General features: G+C 36.9%; 1 protein-coding gene and 1 long non-coding RNA gene across 6 annotated transcripts in view; one reads left to right on the top strand and one right to left on the bottom strand.

The window, feature by feature from the left end:
• Nucleotides 1-19259, bottom strand: part of LOC115853600 (uncharacterized) — a 393922-nt gene extending 374663 nt beyond the window's left edge. For all 3 annotated transcript variants that reach the window (XR_011377418.1, XR_009563702.2, XR_011377417.1), the window contains exons 1-2: nt 19074-19259; nt 12291-12401 (exon numbers count right to left, since the gene is read on the bottom strand). This is a non-coding gene — a long non-coding RNA (uncharacterized lncRNA). The remainder of the gene's footprint in view (nt 1-12290; nt 12402-19073) is intronic.
• A 505-nt stretch (nt 19260-19764) lies between these two features.
• ZBTB20 (zinc finger and BTB domain containing 20) overlaps nt 19765-20000 on the top strand; it is an 809727-nt gene continuing 809491 nt past the window's right edge. For 2 of the 3 annotated variants that reach the window (XM_060298087.1, XM_060298086.1), the window contains exon 1: nt 19765-19838. The gene's annotated coding sequence lies outside the window, so the exon portion shown is untranslated. The remainder of the gene's footprint in view (nt 19839-20000) is intronic. The other variant, XM_060298084.1, reaches the window with a different exon arrangement.

Genomic DNA, 20000 nt, shown 5'->3' with positions numbered 1-20000 from the left:
GTGAGTATCAGAAGGCAGAGACTGTTGGGAACTATATCAGAAGTTGCCTACTATATCATATCAGTGGTGTTCCTCTATGGGAAGATTATCCCCATCTTGTTGAACAAAGGAATGACATGTGACTTGCTTTGGCTCATGAAATCAAGATAGAAATAACATACTTTATTATGTTTTAAAGCTTTTAAAATCCTGCTATGAAAACTGTTTCAGAGAGCTTGGGACTTCTGGAATGGTGGAGTGAGGAGCCTGGCAAATCCTCTCCCCAAAAAAGAAAACAACAACAACAACAACAAAGAAACCCTGAAAAAAAAATCCCAACTATGAGAATCAACCAAAGGCATATAGCTAATCAAGAAACATCTACTCAAGAAAAACTACTGAACCTTGGGTAAGAACAGTAGGTATTTATGGCATTTTAGCCTGGGGCTACTCCTACACCTTCCTCAGGGCAGGCAGACCATGAAAATCATCAACTTTACTAGGAAGTAGACTACTTGAGTCTACTTGATTTGGACAGAGTGGAAAATTCCCACATCCAGGGCATTGTCAAAAACAATAGTGAACTTTGTGACAATCAGGAGGGACAATATCACAGGTATCCTTAAGTTGTGAATTAAGTTTAGGGCAACAATAGACTGGCAAACTAGTCAGAAATTTAATGGGGAGAAATTAAGAATGACGCAGATTTCCTCATACTAAACACAAAAGCTGACTTAAAATGAATTATAGACCTAAATACAAGAACCACAAACCATAAAATTTCTAGAAGGAAACATAATAGAGAATCTTCATGACCTTAGGTTAGGCAAAGAGTTCTTGGATGTGACACCAAAGCATAATTCATAAAAGAAAAAAATTTGATAAGTTGTATTCTGTAAAAATTAAAAATTTTTTGTGCTTCGAAAGACACTTTAAGAAAATGAAAAGACAAGCCAGAGACTGGGAGAAAATATCTTCCAATTATATATTTGAGAAAGATTTTATCCAGAATATATAAAGAGCTCTTGAAATTCAAAAAGAAGACAACTAAAAAAACTGGTGAAGGATTTGGATAGATACTTCACCAAAGATATGGTTAATAAGCACATGAAAAGATGCTTAACCATATTAGTCTTTTGAACTAGAATATTTAAATTAAAACTGCAATGAACTACCACTCCATACCCACTGAAATGGCTATAATAAAAAAGACAAATAATAATAAGTTTTGGCAAAGAAATGGAGAAAGTGGAACTCTCATATCTTGCTGGTAGGAATGTAAAATGGCTAGTCACGCTGTAAAAGTCTGGCAGTTTCTTAATAAGTTACACATAGATTTATCATACAACCCAGCAAACCTACTCCCAGGTATCTAACCAAGACAAATAAAAACATATGTCCACACAAATACTGTGTGTTGATGTACACAGCAGTTTTACATGTAATAGTAAAAAACCTGAAACAACACAAATTTCCATCAACTGGTGAATGGATTAAAAAAATGCAATGTATCCACACAATGGAAAATCATTTAGTAATTAAAGGAAATAAACTGATACATGCTGCAACATAGATGAACCCCAAAAACATGGCAAGTGAAATAAGTCAGACACAGAAGATTACATATTATATCTTTCCATTTATATGGAATGTCCATAAAGGGAAAATTTTTAGGCGGAAAGCAGATTAATTTTTGTCTAGGGCCAGGAGTAGGAATGGGAATTCGCTGCACATGGGGATGGGAGATATTCTGGGGGTGATGAAAATGAAATGTTCTAAAGCTGGATTGCAGTGATCAGTTACACAATTCCATAAATTTGCTGAAAGTCATTGAATTGTACACTTAGAATTGGTAGACTTATGGCATGGAAATTATACCTCAATACAGACATTTTAAAAAAGGAAAACGTCTGTGTATGGGTCGAGTCTCTTTCTCTGTGTCAAGATGTCTAGTTATGTTCCAGATAAAGCTGTTTCAACAACCTGGGTCCCAAAATGAAGACACATGTGGAACAGACCTGCAGGCAAGCCATAACAGATGTGAACTAGAAAACAACCTTTGTTGTTGTGAGCCACTGAGATTTAGGCATCATCCTTTATCACAGCATAGCAGAGTCTGTCCTGACCGACACACTTATCTTTCTAAGAAATAAAATGTATTATGACATATTTATGCTAAATTCTTTAATGAAGAATTTCCATTTAAGTAGTAAAATTATTACTAAATATGTTTCTGTAGTTTCATAACTTTATGGTTTTTAAAATTAAAAATACAAAACTTTGTTACAATTGAGTGCTTTATGCAACTCTAAATCATATGACAAAATTATACATATTTGCATAATAGCACTTTAGTGATGGGAATATACCTTCACAAAGCTTATAGTCAGAAAAAAACTTGCTACCTGTATGTTTGTATAATCTATTAAAATGGATTATAATTTTATTTTTATATTCAATGTCAGTTCATTTAAATAAACTAGATGATAGTCCTTTCCATCTAAACTTCAGTAACTATCACTTTTGACTTACCAGATAATTTTTTAAATGCATTTTAATTTGTAGTCATTTTTAATTTCTACCAGCAGGTGGAACCCTTTAGGTTTATTTTCTCACTTTAACACAGCAATATATGCCTTTCTGATTTCATTTTTAAGAATTTTTTTGATTTAATATTTATTTATAGAACAGAAGTTAATGATAGTAGGCAAGAATGATCATTCCACATTCCCCCAAAAGTCTCTACATTAATAGAATCCACATCAGCAATATTCTACATTAAAAGAATCCACATCAGCATAAAGTTATAAGTTCACAGATATTTTGTCATAAAACACATGTCATGGGGTAAATGCTTAACATAGACTTTGTACTTCCAAGGGAGAAAAAGTATGTATGAGCTAAAATTCAAGAGGTTTTTATCCTCTAGATCAGGGGCTGGCAAACTTTCTGTAAAGGATAAATATTTTAGGCTTTGTGGGCCTTAAGGTCTCTGTCGAAACTAATCAAGCTTGCTATTGTAGCCCTCAAGCAGCCGTAGACAGTGAGCAAGGCTGTGTTCCAGTAACATTTTATATACAATAAGTGGGCAGATTTGGTCTTCAGGCCAGCTGCTCTTACAGTCAAGCATCAGAATCACCTACAAGGCTCGTTAAAGCACAGATTGTTAGGCCTCATCTCTAGAGTTCCTGATTAGGCAGGTCTCTAGAGGGGCTCAGGAATCTGTATTTCTAACAAGTTTCCTGGTAACACTGGTGTTGCTAGTCTCAGAAACACAATTTACTCAGAAACCCCTACTAAAGGCTATATTTCATCATTTCTGCTCCCTTGTTTTTGTAACATTTAAAGAGAGCTAAAATAGACTTTTTCTTAACATGGGCACTGTAAGATTTCCTAGAGAGATCATTTGGCAAAGATCCCATCAGTTGGATGGTGGGAAGTAAGAGTGACTTATCTGGATCAGTTATCACCATCTGTTATAATGATGTGGTATTTTGTATTTGAGGATGTTTCTATAGAAAATACATCCTGCAGAGGATCACAGGCTGAAAATTTGCTGATATTAGTATGAGCAGGTGCCACTACTTAGAGGCAAACACTGCTTTAATCTTGACATATTCCTGTATTTTTAATGCACATTTTTACATAAAGTCATATTACACATTTAATTTTGTAATATGCTTTCTTAAGCTCAGTGATCAGAATAATTTCCCCTTTGTTAATAAAAACTATAAACATTTTTAATGGATGTATAATATTCCATTATTTATATATATATATATAAATATATATATAACCATATTTTAGAACCATTCCCACTACCTCCATAACCATTCCCTCTACCCCCACTCACAATGACTTGGCATTTTACAAGTTCCATGGATCTTGAACTCAACAGTGGGAGAACAGGGGTATAATTCCAAAGTGATTGTGTTTCCAACACTCAGGAGAATGAGGTCTCAAAGTTGAAATAAAATTCAGTTGAGAAATAAGAGATGAAAGTTATATTTACTGCAAGCTGGCTGTGTGGACTAAGACTCAAACCCAAACTCCTGTCATTTTCTGATACTCCACTACCAGATATGGCAGCAATCAGTACAGCCTCTTCTCTGTATGAAAAGAATATTCAGAATTGATGACAGACAAAATTGAGGTTAAAAACATGTCTACACTGTATGAATGTTTTCCAATAACTGGCTTATTGGTGAAAATAATATTGCACCATGTGTTCAGTTGAGTTGATGGTTAAAGAAAGCCCAAATAGTTCATCCACAAGCTCTCTGTAATCATATCCTTGACAGCTTGACCAAATTTATATAGAAAAACAGCAGCAGACCCAAGTTTCTGTATTTATATTTCTTGCTTGAACTTCATGATGAAAAACATGAAACCGTTCTGAGTTATTTTAAAATTAAACACATTCATCCTTGGAATTGGAAAATGCTAATGATTTCCTATGCCCATATGCTGAATAAAATTAAAAGTAAACAGAGCTAGCATATTTTGGGAATTGCTACTATAGTCATCAAACCAATTAAAAACTCATTTCAAGGTGGATATTATAGCAGTATTTGTTGTTATTTATATGTCTGGAGACACTTATGTAGTGGTATATTATCCTACATGTATTAACAATATAAAAAGAACCAAGAAATCTTATCCATTTCATAAATGCCAAAATTGGTTCTTAAAGCCTAAAATTTTCAGAATTAACACCATAAGGAAGAAGTCCTTTCTGCATTATCATAAGTTTAACATTTTCAAATAAAATTAGATGTATGGTCATAAAAGTATAATACATTAAGAATAATAATGTTTTACTGTCTGACTCATACCTATATTAGTCTTCGTTTACTTGACCACATTGCCATAGCATAGTCATAAATTAAAAGGCTTTTAAAGAATTAATAGTAGTTTGTCCTAGACTATAGCACAGTTTACTATTTCTAACATATTTACCAATTTAGAAAGAGAAAAAATTAAATGCTGTTGTTACAACCTTATCTTTATTATGCTGAATATTATCCTAAAAGATTTTATAGAATAAGACTCTTTCCAGAAAGCTCCTTGGCCAGTTAAGATTTTCCCATAGTCAATAACTGTTCTTATATATATAAGAATTTTGTCTTTTCAACCACAGGAGAAACATATAGAGACAGAGAAAATGGTGTACACTGTTCTTTATACCTTTAAGCGTTACACACTTCTTTAGTTTTGAGCCATACCTTATGCCTGGGAAAATCTCATTCTACATTTTACAAATCTTTACACGTATTCCCCCTTTTCCTTGAAAACATGTTACACAGAGTACCAAAAGAAAGTATTATTTAAATAAAATCAAGGTAAAATTATTAAGTAGCATGTGGGAGGCAAATTGCAATATTGGCTGTCATGCTTACAAATGCCCCACGCATACTAATGGTGGTCACTCTTGCCCTGAGCCATAAGGAGTAAAGGCTATGAAAAGCTTCTTTGTAGTTTCAACCATCTCTAGGATACTCTAACAGCTACACTGACATTCCCACCTCATAAAGCCAAGATCCTTCCTCAGAGGAAGTCTAGCTCTTGGATACTGGGTTTTGGCCCAAGTCATACCTGAAACTCCATGTGCACTTCCTGATCCTGTCAAATATCTATGTTGTCCTGCATTTTCTACAGCTCCCCATGAGTGTTGCTTACATTAAGGAAAGGTATGAGAAAGTCTTAGCTACTAATAGATTTGCCCTTCCAATAGATGGCTGGGACTCCTTTCCCTGCCAGGTTTAAAACAATTACATTGAATTTACCAGCCATACTCAGAGCCTAGAGCACCAAGGATTAAGATTTTTGTATACGTAGTTACACAGGGAGATACATTTTTCCTTATTGGAGTTTGTTTGATCAATCTTTTGACTTGTTTGCGGTCTCTATGTCTTGGGTTTTAAAGGAAACACCTCTTTGCTGGAGGGAAGTCTGTGGCACTTTGAGCGCCGGTCATGCTCACAACCCCATTCTGGTTAAAGCTACCACATCTACAGACATATTTTGAAGAAATCTGCCTGTGTCCGCTCTCACTATGTGAAAAAAAACTTCTAAATCTCAGTGGCATTTACTTAGCTCATTCATCAGTGATTTGACTAGAGTAACCCAGCTGGGGCACTTATGATCTGCATGTCTCTCATTCTTTTCCTGGGTCCAGCAAGCCGGCGAGGCCTAGTCTTCCTGTGGTAATGGCAGAAGTGCACAAAGATTAAAAAAAAAAGCAAGTCCTCTTGACCTAGGCTGACCACTGACATACTTCCACTTCTGCCCCAATCTACTGGCTAAAATAATTCACATGGAGTTGTAAGAAACTGTACTTCCTAACTCTTTCTCTTTGCTAGGGATTTTCCCTTTTATTCCCCTCTTAGTTCATGTTAGGATGGCAATATAGTCAGCATATGCTTATCTCTACTTTGAGATCACATCTCTGCATAAAGACCCACTCAGTTAGTAGGGAGATTAAAAAAAAAAAAAAAAAAAAAAGCTCCTGGCTTCACCTCCACAGCTAGAAAATTAGTCCTTAATCTGACTAATTAAATGCTATAAGTGTTTTTGGGCTCACAGTCAAATTTTTTAAAGTTATGTTAAAAATTTCTCCCAGTTACTATGAGTTTTGTAGCTATTATTCAGGTAGTACAACACTTTTATATTAGAATCCCTCCCTCCCTAGTCTCTACAACTAGATTCTTGCTCACCATTCAGGACACAGTTCAAATCCCCCTTTGCCATGAAGTTTCACTAGGCTGACAATTCCATATTAAGTACTCCCTTCTTTGATTTCCCAGAGCAATTATTACCAATATGCTTACTGCTGTTTTCATGTCGGTTATGGTACCCCCTGCCACACACTTACAAAGCCTGGTGGAAGAGGTACCCCAAGGGAGCAGTGTCCTTCATCACAGACCACTCTTCCTCTCCCCAACCCCAACAAACAGTCTATCTACCCACTGGCCATTGCTGGGCAAGAAAAGCTCAGCAAAATTAGTTAAGTCGAACAGATTCTCTCTCAGGAATTTGAATTTGAACTCTAGAAGAGAGGACAGCAGAGAGGAAGACAGAGAAAAAATATATACCTAGCAAGTAGTCATATCACACTAATGGAAGAGCATTTGTGCAGGGGTCCTACTAGCTGCCTCGAATCCAGAAAGTTTCTAGCATTTCACCTTCCTATATTGCCATGGCATGGATTTTTATCCTGGAGCTCCATGAGATGTCACCTCTCTTTTTATCACATAAATTCTAATGAAAACCCCCAGGGAGTCTTTTTTGACTGGACATGAAAATAACTGACTAAAACACTATCCATTTATTATATGCTGTCTTGCGTCTTTCATTGCAAGCTGCATGTGTGCCTTTCTAGTTACTGAGACCATCAGCTCTTTAAAGGTAGAGGTATTATGTATCTTCCCCAAGGAGCTGGCACAGTGTTCACACACTGACATCCTCAGGGAGAACATATTAAATTGGAGTGACATCTAATCCCGATATTCTTTCTAAAACTAATTTTTAAATTATCCCAAATATATTTGTTATTTTCAATAATGCAAATATATCCCAAATATATTTGCTATTTTCAATAATGACAGCTGAATTCTTTCTTTCAGATATGGGGTGTCCTATACGACTTCTTCCAGATAGCAGAAAGAACAGTTTATCTAATCTATTGTTTTCTCCTGCATTTAATTTACCACCACTAGAAATGAAGAATCAACCAGCAACTTTCTTAAACCACTGCTGTGTATTCACAGCACTGAATGTCTGCTGGAAAAACTTTTCATTTCTCAGTTCTCTGCACAAATAAAAATCATACCTGAAGGTGAAAAAATAACTATGGAGAGGCAGAGTGACAAATGAAAGTGGGCCAGAAAATATCAGCTATGTATATTGTCAGCTGTTTGAATGCCTCACCACTAACCACACCCACCTTGGGGCATAGAAGCAGGGGAGGTGGGATATTATCTCTCAGGCTTCAGCTCCACACTGCATTCTGACAGCACGCTAGAGGCTCATTATATATAAGTATACAGAGTAACTCTACAAGGCTGAAGTTTTTCTCAAGTCTGTGATGTTTTGACATTTAAAGTATTAATCTTTAATAGAAAAGATAAATCAAAGACAGGGTACCTTGGAAGTATTTTACTTAGCAATATTCTTAAATTACATCTCATAACTTTGGTCCTTCCTTGGAAGTCTATACTTGAATCTGAAACTTTTACAAAATTTTAAAGCTTCAACTTTAACTTTAAAGGTACCAATAAAGATGCAAGAAAGGCAATAATCTATTTTTTAAAATGTATGCAGGATCAAATTAGTTGTACTATATTTTTCTAATTAAGAAAAAATTGCATAAATATTCTTCCTAATACCAAAGACTATTGTGTGTCCTTTCATTAGAATTAAGTTCCTGTATCAGCCACCACTGCATTTCTTTGAAAGCCATGCTAATTCTCACGTTTTATGAAAGGATACGGAGAAACTGTCTTTTTCTACCAATTTCTCCTAAAACATGATTTACTTTCTTGCAGCTTTCATTTCCAGAAAAACAAATATTGCTTCCTTCTATGCAAGAAGTGCTGTAAATCTCAATTTTTTCCACTCATTGGAAAATATTATCTAATCTTTTCATACTCTAAATAAAAATTCAGCTGTTAGTGTTCAAGAAATCTAAAATATAATTTTTCTAGTCTGTGTGTCCATGGTAGTAGACAAGATTAATCTCCATGCAGAATATAAAATAGAGCAATTGGAGATGTGATCTAAAAAGTATAGTACAAATAGTACAAAAGTATATTTTAGTATAGTACCTAGAGCTCCCCAAACTCCTCTCTGCCATATGGAGACCCACTCATTCTCTACTTTTAATCCAGTGGGGCCTACATAAACCTGAGGCTTGTGTCAGTCAATGGAACGCTCCCCCAGGACTTTACAGAAATAAGCATTCCGTGGTTTTGGTTATTAACCTTTTTCAGTATCCATCTTACCTGCCACCCATTATGTAACAGGTGTTTTGAGTTAGACTGATACAACTCCAGAAGTGGATCCTGATTAATATAAGCCAATCAATACAGTTTCTAAATCTCTTGCTCTAGATACTGGTTCCAGAATGGGCGATGACTTTAGTTGGTCCTCACAGAATGAAATTCAGAACTTCTGTCCAATAATTTAGGGAAAAACTCTGATGATGTGGCATCTGTAAGGCCTAGGACCACTATAACTACAGCTAATACACAAAGATGGGCTAAGAGAATCCCAGAGAGTTTGATCAAACCACATCCAAAACTGTACTACATCTGGACTTCTATTATGTGGGCCAGTACATTTATTATTTAAACCAGTTTGTGCTGAAGATCATGTATGCCTGAAGTTCTCATTACCATCTTTGCCATTACATAGAGATAGCCCACCTGAGAATAAAGCCAAAGTGAAGAAAAAAATCCAGGAAAGAACAGGAGAGACTGTTTTCTGGTAATAGCAATGAGGTACTATCTTCACATGGAAGCTAATATAGTATAATTTATCATTTAAAATAATTTGAGTTGGGTTTCTTCTACTTGCAAATGTAGAGTCCTGACTAATTCAGTAGTGTTTGTTTTGCACAATTTAGTGTCTCCAAGACTGGATTATTCCTCCATTGAAAAGGCCATTATAAGAACCAGATTTGGAAACAAAACAGAAATAATGCAAATATCATGATCTTTAAGAACTTAGTTGAATATAATATGACCATTGGTCAGAAAATCTTAATTTATTATTCAGGCAAAAGAACCAATTTGCTACTTTAAAGGACAGTACTGACTAAAATTTACCAAAAAAGTTCAAAAATGGTTTAGATAATTTCATCACCCTCTCAATAGCTGGTTAGATGCCCATTCTACATGCCCCCATTGGAGGATTATTAACTATTTTATACTCCAGTTTCCAAAGGAGGTTTAAGGCTTCCTCTCCTTCCAACACCATCATGAATAAAGAAAGATTATGTGGATCAAGGCCAAGAGCACTGGTGGGCTCCAGTGCTAAGGGCTAAAACTTCCAATATGACACAAGAGGTTTGACATCCCTATGGTTTCATTCTTTTCTCTGCAGTTACTGTTTTGGAAATATCTCTTTGGGTGTTGTTTTTTATCCTTTTCTGCATCTGTTATTGTTAGAGAGGTTTTGGCCCCTTCTTTCCAAGACTTTCTCCACCCCCATCACCCTTAGGCTCTGACAACTGGGCAGAGCACTGGGGGGAATCAAACAAGCAGGCCATAAGTTTGATGGTTAACATAGAGATTGAAAAATAGGATAGCTGTATTAGATGATATTTCAACCAGTCTACCAAAAAAAGAAAAATCTCAAGAGTCAATTCTATCCCACAATAAAGGATACCTCAACTGTAACATAGATGTCAATCATAGTAAACTATTTGACACTCCTTGAATTCACTATGCTTTTAACCTTGCTAAGCCTCAATTCTTCATCTGTATTACTGGAGATAATAACTGTACTTAACTCATAAAACTATTAGAAAAATCAACTGAACATACAGTTCCTAGGTTTATAGTATTCAATAAATGTTAGGTATTAAAATGTACCTCCACCATGGCCCTTATTAGATTGTAACAGAATTAACATGTTTCTTTTAGTAGACTGTGTGATTAGTTATGAGTAGGGACCATGACTAATTTGTATTTATGTGTTCAATATTTAGCAAAATTAGGAAGTTCACAATAAACATATGTTCAGTACATAAAGAACTGAATGTTTAGAGTTCAAACTTCTATTAGCCTTCAGGGAGAATGAGAAAAAGACTTTTCCTACAATATTTAAGCCATATATAAATCATATTTAAATCATCATATATAAATGCAAATAACAATGCATAATGCAATAATTTTCAAGGTTTATGCTTTGCATTCCTACCAAATTCAAATTTTATATTATCTCTAAATTTGAAGTGTAGGTAATATTGACAACAAGGAAAGCAAGCACTGATCCAGTATGTATAGATTAAAGTAAATCAAGGTGTTCAAAATGAGAATCAGGCAATAGGTCTAAATGGCTTTCCTTCCCTTTCCCTTGGTCTTCTGCTCCTCTAGGAAGGTACTCAAATTTACTTCAGACATATGTACCACTTCTCTTACACTGCTGATAATGGGAAGCACTAAAATGCCTGAGGAGTGACAGGAAATAAAAGAGCTAGCAAGGGCTGTGATTATATGCTCCTAGACCTTTTGTTTATAAGGAACCACTCTTTTGCTTGTCCCACAAATCTAAATCATCCCAATTTCCGGAAAATATAACCACCTATTCCAAGTGTTTAGTTCTTATATGCTTTCAACAGTACTAGCCTTTCAGTCAAACCCTTGAACATTTTTAAATCTCCTGTTCCAAAGCCAGCCTTCTGCCCCATAGTGAGCTTATCAGTACTGGCCATAATGACAGATGTGTATGGATCCAAAGAAAAATTTTCATTCAAAATGACAGCACTGCAGTCTCACAATTTTGAACATTATTTGCAAAGTGTATAGCCTATGAAGGCTTGAAGGAAATGATAAGATTACAAGGCAAGGAAAACATTTTTCATGATGACTTGTTAAAAAACTGGGGAAAAAAAGCCTTATATTTTTTTGGCGTTTATGATCTCTAAATAGGCCAAGAAAATCAAGTTAACATAATATACTTGTATATTCTTGAACAACCAAATTTATTGTATATCTTTAAAAGGCGCTGAAAATAGGCATTTTTTTTTTCAAAATACCAGTTCAGTCTTCAAACTAAAAAGTTTATTGTCATTTCCCTCTGTGGCTTCTGTCCTATTCAATGATTTTTATGAGGACAGTTGTTTAAATTTTAATCTCAGAAAGGCATCCTGTTTTGAAACTTAAAATGTCCTTGGCATTTAGAATATCATTTAGGTGCATTTCATAAACCTGGAAACATTAAAATTCTAAGACGCTGAAGAAACACTGGAGTTTCTAAAAGAGGTTTTAAACAAATCTTCTCTGGAGATTTAATACACGGCATATTAATTTTCTGCACAAATAGTTTAGGGATGCATGATTTGTAAAAAATAAACCAATCTCTCAAATTTCTCTTATATTTTCTCTAGCAGGTGATGAGGGTTAGTATTTCTGTACCTAGAGGCATAATCCACTTTTGGAAGGGTTCACAAAGCTGGAGACCTCTGTCACAATGTAAAAATCATATTCTTCAAGAAAAAAACAGGTCACCAAAGGTCTTTTTGTTTCTTTCTGCCAATTACAAATAGACAAAAAGTAAAATAACTCTCTATTAGAGAATAGGCTTACTGGATTTGTGGAAGGAGACGAAGGAGAAACTTTGGTGCAGTTTGGTCTTTCTTCTGACTCTAGCTTCCTGGCTGTGATTCTTGATTAGATGCCATTGCATTTTCCATTGCCCTGTGAGAGATATGTAATTGATCTCTGATAAAGTGAGCTATTTCCAAACTGATGCCTGTTGCATAATTTCAAAATATTTTAAAAGAACAGGTTTTAAACCTGTTCTCTAAAAAACAATTAGCAATGTAGAAACCCTACTTGCCATCTCTACCTAATCCACCCTAACCCTCTGAAGGTCTACACATTAGGAAACAGTCCTGAAATTCTTGAGCTATAGAAATTCACCAGTTTAATCCTCGGGTTATGGAATTCTATAAAAGAAAGATCTGCTTAAGGACTGTTGTTAAGACCTAGGGAATTATGTTTAGAATATTAAATTCAATTTTAAAAATTAGAGCCCTATATTCCTTGGGCTTATTTGAGAGTACAGTGATGAAAGTGGCAAGAAGCTTTCTGTGGTAGGATGAATAATCGTCCCCTCTGCCCCCAGAGGTGTCCATATTTTAAACCTCAGAACCTGTGAATGTGTTACATAGCAAAAGAGACTTTGTAGATGTGATTAAGGCTCTTGAGATGCGGAGATTATTCTGGATTATCCAGGTAGCTCAGTGTAATCACAAGGATGCTCATAAGAGGGAGGCAAGGAATGACAGTTAGAAAAAGAAGATGTTAGACAGAATTAGGGAGAGAGCAATTAGAAAATGCTATGCTACTGACTCTGAAGATGGAGGATGGGGCCACAAGCTAAGGAATGCAGTGGCTTCCAGAAACTAGAAATGGTCCTGCAACACCTTGATTTTAACCCACTGAGATTGATTTTGATCTTTTGATGTCCAAACCTGTAAGATAACAAATTTGTGTTGTTTTAAGCCACTAAGTTTGTGATAATTTGTTACAACACACCAGGAAATTAATACATCTCTAGTAGCTTTCCAATATAAACCACATCTGTGGACATTCTTTAACACTAAAAGTGGTCCTCATGTTAAAATTGAGGCATTCACTGAACCACAGAGCCCCAGAAAGGGAGAACCTTGTTGGGTAAATTTCATTTAAATGATTGCTCTTTGGTATCATCATAAATTTTTCCTTAGCCAAAATGTGATTTAACCAGTGACAGAATCTGGAGCAGACCTTAGGACAATGAGTGAAATAATTCCATTCTTACTTGAGAATTAGGACACAAAGTTTGTAGGAAAGGGCTTGTTATGGCTCAGCATATGGCTGAAGCAAGAAATCCTTCTGATGCCACCACCTTTCCAAGAGAAAACTCCCTTTCTCTCTGAAAGAGTCCTACAATAAAATCACTATAAGATTTGAATCCCACGCTTGTGACACTGACACAGGGAAAGGGGTTTCCACACTATAGAAATCAGAGAGGAACCAGCTGTAGTGACATATGTATCAGACGCTAAAACACTATCTACCATAAACAGAGACCCATCAATTTTCAAAGCAACACTGGATCGAAGCAACAGCATCAATAAAAACCCTCCCTAGTGAATAAATCACATATTCTGGTCATGATGCAATGAGTAAAAATGATCCCTTGGACTTAGTAAGCAACTCTGAAAATCTCAGACTTATCATTAGGATATTCTGAGTTTAGATGAAAGTCATACTTTCTCTATTTGACAATGGTTAGGAACATTTGAGTATTAAAAGACTTGTGGCCTGGGTTTGTATACTCAGCTTGGTGAAGTGATTTATATTAATTCACAGGAATTCTAGTTAAAATGGAGTGCTCATATTAGATTAATCCTGTGTCAGAAACAATGATAAAACTCAAATAAAATATAAATATTTAAAACATTTATTTGAAGACAGCTGATACAGACAGGGTTTAAGGGGCTATGATTTCTGAGAGAAGGGAAGCACAAAGAGGAGAGCTCTAAAGGCAACGTGGCCCCTTCTCTGAGGCATTTCTAATTCACAAAGTGAGGGAACAGAGTCTGAGTAAAAAGCTACAGGCTCATTAGGAAGAGGCAACAGAGGATAGGGTCTGACTCTGCCGAAGTGACTGAAGCTTGAGTGACAAAATTTCAGAGGAAGGAGTGACAGAGAAGCCAGTCTAAAACTCTGTGTTTGATTTCCCCTTGAGGAATTTGTGAACTTTTAAGCTAGATATGCAACAGAGTAACAAAACAGTAACTATGAGGCTATGGTTGAGCAGAAATTCCTTGCTTGGGAGACAGAGGATGGAGTTCAGAGATTGCTAAAGTAAAGGAGAAACTCTAGGAGAAACTATAACACCCAGACTTTTATTTGAGACCCCAGAAAGGCTATGCCTCTGGTAATAAATCTGCCTGAAACAGACCTGCCTGAATAAACACTAACACCAACCTTTACAAGGATCAAGGTGATCTGTTTGTGTTTGCACTCTGCCTCCCAGAAGCAGCTTAATCTCCACAATTGTTCATCACAATATACAGCATTCAGTAAAAAATTATGAGCCTCGCTAAAAAACAGGAATGAATGAGTCACACGAAAGGAAAACAACAATAAATACAAGCTCACAGGTTGGGAGTTTTACTCAAGTATGTTACAATAAATATGTTTAATAAGTTTAGAATAAGAGGAAAAGATGGAAAATTTCAGCATAGACACAACTTCATCGAAAGGAATCAAACAGAAATTCTACAACTGAAAAATACTATATCTGAAATTAAAAATTCACTTCTGCCTCCAGACAGGATGGAGAAGATAGTAACAGGCCGTAACTCCCACTTGAACTAGGAAAAACATGAGATAAATCACAAAAACTATATTTTTAAAAACATCAGAGACTTGTGGATGCAAAGAGGAACTCATGAATTAAAATACTAGAGAGAGAAGAGCTTCTCCTGGGTAAGCTGCGTTTTCCAACTACTTTTTCCTGAGGAGTATCTATTGAGTCTGTGCATGTACTGAGAAGGCTTACCATAGAGTGACTCTAATAGGATAAGGGGGAAACAAGTGGAACTTTTGACATTTGTGTGATCTGGAGCAAAGCCCCAAACATAGAGCTGTAGAGCCCAAATTGCTAATTCACATAATCAGGAGCAAATAAATGAGTGGTTGTTTTAGGTTACTAAGTTTTGGAATAGTTTATTACACGGTAATAGATAAGGTAAAATTATAACATTCCCCTTATGCAGGAAGATGATTCAGATGTATGTAGCTAAAACAATTTAAAAACTAAATAGGTAAATTGCAAACACAATAATATAAACAAATAAATACATGAACAAATAAAATAATCTGTTCACTAAGAAATAAATATGGTGCTGGGATAGACACTAATTATGGACACTTTAAAAATATAAGTGATAAAAGTAACATTATGTAAATTTAAAAAATAAACTTGAAAATCTAGAATAAATATTTTTGTAAGAAAATTTAAATTACCAAAATGACTAAGGAAGAGGTAGAAAGATACAATAAACAAAAACTACAGAATTGAGAAAATAAAGACCTATCCTTTTTAAAAATAGGAAAAAAACCATAAGTACGGTAAAAGACAAAATTTTCCCAACTAATTTGAAGAAGCTAGTCTAATAAAATTTCAAAATTGGATGAAAGGTTCAACAAGGTCCATGCCACTTATGAATACTAATGTCAGAAGTTTGCAAATTCCAAAATAAAAATAATAGTAAGTTAAACATATTATTTACTGAATAGTAATAAAATTAAGAAAATTTATCTAGGTAAATCTATCATTATACTTCAATACATTAACAGAATAAATAAAAATAATTATTATTATTTTATACATTTAGAAAAGGTATTTGATAAAATTCAATATTCATTCATGATTTTTGAAATGCAGTGCTTTGGAAGCTGTGATGATAGAGCAACTTCTTTAACAGAACTTCCAGCAAGAAACAAAATTCAAGGTGCAACATCAAAAATGCAGAAATAAGACAAAGATGCACACTACTGTAACTACTATTCAACATTTTGCTGTCAGTCTGGCCAACAAAATAAGAAAAATATATTACAAACACTGAAAAGAGACAAAAAACTATCACTGTTAGATGATATGAATTTCTACATAAAATCAAGAGAGTCAACTGATAAATGATGAATAAAAGAGTTCACCAAGATGTCTGGATACAAAGTTAATAAGTAAACACATAAAATTAACTGAATCTCTAGTTTACATAGTATATATAAAAATCAGTATCAGGTCCTATAGGGACTAGATGGTGTGTTCAACCTGCTAACAGGAGGTGGGCATTATAATTGGTAGTTCTATCTGAATCATATGACTGGATTTTGGGAGGAACAGTCCCCAGAAAAGCACAGGATAAAAAAAATAAATGTTCAGCATAAGGCTCAGGGACCTCCTTGAGTCCCAGATCTAGTTGTGCCTGAGACCAACTACAGCCCTATCATTGCAGTACCACAAGCCAATGGTTTTCTTTTAATTAGTGAAGGTGGTTTGAACTGGGTTTCTGTCACTTGCAATTTGACATTTGTAAATCTTAGCTGACGTCCACAGCAATTTTACAGTTTAATCTACACAGATCACACAGTGTTTCATTGTTACCATTGAAAATGTTTTATAGCATTTTTCACAGTTGTAAAATGGGATATTTTTTTCCATTACATTTTATGTCATTGCTTGTGTATAGGAAAATTATTTAACATTATATGGAATTCTTGCTACATCTTTTGGAATGTTTGTATATCTGGGGGGTGGGGTGGGCTGGTGGTTGAGGTCTGTGCATGTGTAATGTAAATATAAAGATTGAGGCATTCTGTATAGACAGAAGCATTTTAACCCCAGATTCTAACATCACGGGAACTGGTATAAATAATCACCATCTTAAATAGGGGCAGTAACATCCAAGGCCTCACCTGATCACTAATATTGAATTAGAATATTTTACGTTGCTTTCCTAATGCCTTATCATTATAATCCTAACAGCTCTCATGCCCATATACTGAAAATAGCTTTAAAAACTTGCTGAAAAGGATGAGTATTAAGTAGTACTTAGAAAGTGGCTATTATACCTCGTTAAAGTTGTGGAATTAAACTATTTAAACACCTTTGTTAAGTTTTACTGAACTTTCTCATGTGAAGCTGATTATTCTGTATGGAATACTTAAACTACGGTTACTACATCGTGTTGTAGCTAAGATTTATACATAAATTCTAAAATGTTTTGGCTTCCAGATGTAATAGAAATTTGTACACTTTACTGGTCTTCAAATTTGACACCTGATGCAATAATTTTGTGGATTCTAAGACCTTCATACATATATTCTTCAGAAGGTACATCTAATGTTATTTATGAGGTCAAGGCCTTGTACATTTTTTTCCACCAGGGCCTATTTATTTTGCTTAGGTTCTGCCAAAGACCGCTAATCAAAGCCAGACATTTGTACACTTCCTTGCAAAATACAGCTTTAACAAGAACTCCCCCCAACCCCCATTACCCTAGATATATGATCAGGTTCCTCATTTTCCACCATCCCCAAGGTGATGTCTGATCACCCTGGCCTGTCTTCAGCAAGAATCCTGCTAGGTTGGTTTAGCCAAAATCTCCCTTACCCCTAATGCTTCCTCTTAGCAATTTTCCATCCACTGACCCTCACCTTTTTTCCTTGGCTAAAGTTCCCACTTGCCCATTCTTAATATGAAATTGAGCCCAATCTCTCTACCCCCTGCAAAATTCAATTGCAATAATCCTATCTATACCTACCTCAGTGGTCCTGAATAAAATCTGCGTAACCATCTTTAACAAGTTTCATGAAAAATTTTTTCTTTAAGGCATGCTGTATGTCCCAAGGAAGGCTAGGATAAAAATTAGAGGACTTGAGTCTATTAGAAACTATACATCAAATACATGTCCTATAAAAAAATTGTTTTCAAATTGCAAATCCAGTATATTATTTGTATGCATGGTATTTTTAATAAAGTCCCTTATTTTGTGACAAATTGTTGTTGAGTTCCCCAGATACTGCAACTTTTAATTTTGGCAGTTTTTTTTTTTTTTTTGTATAGTGAAAAGCGATTTTTTTTCTTCCTTCCCCTCTTAGCCCTTTTTAGGAATCCTTTTTAGGAATCCTCCCTGAGCTTCCTGCCGGCTTTAAGCCTCGTCTATTTCCCCCATGCCTGACTACTGGACCAACACTTGGTAAGAATTTGGCTCTGAGGAGTGCTAGGTTGAGTGACAAATGGATGAGGATGGAGGTTTTATTGAAGCATCTGAACCGCATTTAATTTTCCGTGTTGCTTTATTTGTTCCTTTTAGCCCTCAGGATATTGAATTTTGTGGGCTTGGGTTGGGTCGCTGGTACTTCAGGCGTTTAGTAGTATGAAACAATCTGTTTCTCCCGTTAGAATAATATTCTCATTTATATTAACGGCGGCTTACTCCAAACTGCTTTACATAGCATTTTTCTAAACCTCCTGAACGAACGCATTTTCCCGTTGAGCACTGGCATTGCTTCAGCGGCCTCTGCCGACCTCCTGGCTTGGCAACCTGCACCCCGCTCCACAAGAACCAAGCCTGACCCAGCGTGGCCTTGAGCGCCGCCGCCTCGCCAGACCCTCTCTCCCGCTTTCCCTCCCACCGCCCGGGATCCAGGTTCCCTCCTGCCGCCTCAGCCGTCAGCGACAGCGACGCCCTCTCCTCCCCTCCCGCGGCTCCCCGCGCCAGGTCGCCGCGCCAGACAGCGGGTAACCGCCGCCTCCGCTGGGGCATCCCGACTCCATAGGCCTAACGCGCTCCAGACACCTGCCTCTCACTGGCCACCGCCGCTGCCCCTCACCCGGCAGCCCCCTCGGCAATTGGCCCCCGGCCGTCCCTCGTCATCCTCGGCCTCGCCTCGAGTCCCGCCTCCGTCGCCAGGTCATTTAAGTTTATCACAAATAAATAAATAAAGGAGGAAATAGAAATGCGTAGAAAGTAAAAGCAGTTAGGAGGGGGCGGGGGCCTGGAGAAAAAAGGTGGGCGCGGCGGAGGTTAGACAACCAAACCTGATCGTGTCTGTGTTGACCAATCACGACTCACTCTAGTCCGGTCTGACGGGCCCTCTCAACCAATAGCCTCCCACCTCTCGGATCACTGAACAACGAGATATGACTGACCTCTCCAGAGTGGACGAAGGTGCGGCGGAGTGAGGGGGGGGAGCGGAAAGACTGCTGACCAATCGCCTGTTAACAGTTCTCTGAGCGAAGTTTCAGTGCTCCAATGGGTGTCTGAGGTAGCGGATTGGGCCTCTTCTAGCCCAATCGAAGCTGGTAGAGATGAGGGAAGAGGCAGATGGGGGCGGGGACAGGTGAGGGGAGGAGGAAGAGTGTATTTTGTTTATGGGCGGCAACCTCATGAGGGGCGTCCCATTCTTATTGGCTCACTGAAGCCAAGAGTGGCGTGGGGGCAACCCAATAGCAGGAAAAGATAGAGGGTTCGCGGCGTGAGGCGCCCAATGTGGGCCTTCTGCCGAAGAAGTAGGGGCGGGGGGAAGTTTAGGAGTTGAGGAAAGAAGATTAAAGAGCGCGAGGAGGTAACGCCAAAAACTCTAATTTGTTGTGGGGCGGGCTGGAGGGAGGGGTGTGTGCGTGCTGTGGGGGACGGGGCGTCTGCGAGGCGCTTGGAGTGGGGGGCGGTGGGACAGGAAAGGAGGGGCGCGGGGTGGGGTTGGGGGAGCGAGTTAGAGTGGCGAGCC

The sequence above is a fragment of the Globicephala melas genome, chromosome 4 (assembly GCF_963455315.2).
Source record: "Globicephala melas chromosome 4, mGloMel1.2, whole genome shotgun sequence".
NCBI lineage: Eukaryota > Metazoa > Chordata > Mammalia > Artiodactyla > Delphinidae > Globicephala > Globicephala melas.
This window is presented reverse-complemented; position numbering and strand designations above follow the sequence as displayed.